This window comes from Manihot esculenta, chromosome 9 (genome assembly GCF_001659605.2).
Source record: "Manihot esculenta cultivar AM560-2 chromosome 9, M.esculenta_v8, whole genome shotgun sequence".
Lineage (NCBI taxonomy): Eukaryota > Viridiplantae > Streptophyta > Magnoliopsida > Malpighiales > Euphorbiaceae > Manihot > Manihot esculenta.
The window spans coordinates 15,223,286-15,225,938 of record NC_035169.2 but is presented as its reverse complement, the minus strand read 5'-3'; positions in this window follow the sequence as shown (position 1 = coordinate 15,225,938).

Genomic DNA, 2,653 nt, shown 5'->3' with positions numbered 1-2,653 from the left:
TATTTGATTAACTCATTGAACACAAACTTATAAAAATAATAATGATTAAACATGAATTAGCAATATATTGTTAAAAAAAATTCAGAAGAATATTGGTAGGAACAAAACACTTACGATCTAGTGAAACAGAAAATATACCAGAATTGGTTATTGGAAGAATATTGCAATTTCCAACTGTTATAGTGTTAATGCCATGACAAGGAGTAGCATTAACGATATTTCCTGGTGCAGTAGTGAGATGATAAGTGGCTCCAGAGTTATTATTATTATCTTTTTTTTTTTGTGGCCGGAAGTGGCTCCAGAGTTGAACAATCCAATGATTTGCTTAAGATGGATTGGCACAGACTAAACGAACTCGGGCGGGATGTGATGGTGACATCTGGGGCATGCGATGTGACCTTTGCCCTTAATAGTTATGACAAATAATGGAAGTAGGGACAGTAGATGGAGAAGAGATTGATCAACCACTCGAAGAACCACAACCCTGTTGCTTGCTATTTGTAGAATGTTGCTTTATGGCGACATATTTAGTAGAAGACACAGTAGAGGAAATGGTGAGAGCATCCAGTTTGAGTTGAGATTCTTCAGTTCAGATATGTAAGTTACTTCCCTTGCATGAGAGAAATAGTTTTCAGGAAGTTGACTTAAAATGCGAACTAAATGCACTTTCTATCACTTTCTTACTTTATTTACCCTCAACCAAACAAAACTTAAGTGGAAAAGCAATAAAGGAGACATGAATAGATGAAGGTGGAGCAAACAATGCATGAAAATAATTGAAAACCAATAGAAGGTCATCTATATATATCTATAAAGTTGGGTTCTAAAATAGGTTATAGAGATTGATAAGTTGCATGTTTAGGTTTACATAATTATACAAAGTGGCACACTTAGTATATTTTATTTTTATTTTTATTTTCAAGTTATATTTTTATATTTAATAATATTACTAATTAATATGTCATAATAAATAAAATTTATTACTTTAATTATTATAATTTATACGTGACTTTTTAATTTTCTATCACTACTATTAATATTTGACTTTTTAATTTTTTAACTTTTTAATTTTTTATAATTTTTTAAATATAATTATATTAATCACAATAAAATAAAACTTTAACATGTATATTTTATTTTTATTTTTAGTAATAAATAAATTAAAAAAAATTGTAACTAATATTATTAATTAATTGAAACTACATGAATGTCATCCCTTATAAGTGAATAATAATAAAAATATGAGAAATTGTTAAGTGTATAATTAATTCTATATAATTATATCATATGACATAAATTTATAATTTTTTTATATATTTTTGATATTTTTTTATAAATATAAATTTACTTTAATATTTTATTTTGTTACAAGTCGTTTTCTTTTCCAAAAATTTAATTTATTTATTAACTTATTAATATACTCATATTTAACATGAGTTCAAAATAAAATTTATTAGTTTTAGAATAATTTAGTAATTTAAGTTGTTTAATCTCGTATATTAATATAAGCTGATGATATATTATGAAAAAAATCAAACAATATTTATTACTTTCAAGTATGTTAATTAATTGTTTTTAATAAATGTAAAAGTAAAAGTAAAATTAAATATACTTTTTAAGAAAAAATATTTTTTATAAGAATAAAAAATTAATATTATAAAACATTAATAAAATTAAATAATATATATCTCTTACGAATTTCTATAAAGAACTTAATATGCTATTTTAATTTTTAATCTTATCAAATATATATCCTTTAATATATATGACCAGACAATATTTAATAAACTATTAAACTTCAATTCTATTATGTAATCAATTATTTACTATTTTTATATTAGAAAATATTTTGTTAATGAATATAATTATAATCAAAGTTATAAATATATAAATGAAAAAATATAAATATACTTATTTACCTTTTATCAATTTTTAATAATATTATTGATCTGGTAACATTTAAAAACTTTAATTCAATTTACATTAATATAAGTCCATTTTTTAAGGGAAAAAAAAAACAAGTTTTCTTTAAAATTTATTTTAGAAAGGGTGATTATTAATTTTAAATTATAAAATTTAAAAAAAGTAAAGCAAATTTTTAAAATAAAAAAAAATTGTCCACCTGCACATACATGTGGCTCTGCCACTATGTAAATCACGCTACCAAATTGCGCTTGTAATTTCTTCTAAAGAAAAGGCCGCTTTAAGATTATTAGCAACTTGCAAAGGTAGCGATTGTAGAGTTAAGTTTGGTATGAAACCAAAGGAGCACTATCAATGGAAAAATCTAGTGTTGTTTCACCTAATTTACACCAAGCCATATGAGATTTTTACCTCTAGATGCTTTCATTACAAGATAAACAAACTGCCCTTTTAGCCTTAGCAAGTGAAATTCACTATGTTTAGAGGAAAAAAGAAATATGTTTTCTGCATAATTTCCCGATTATCTAATTTGTTCATATTTATATTTTTCAATATGGTCTCAACATGCCCAAAAATATTTGAATTATTAGGCTTTTACTCTAACGCGAAGGAGTTTCAACTTCTAAGGGAGAAGCACCTGCACAATGTTTTAGATTGCGAACAACCAAATTTGAAAAGCTGCCACTTCTTCTTTTCAAGTCACACAAAACTTGATTAAGGTTATCCATTA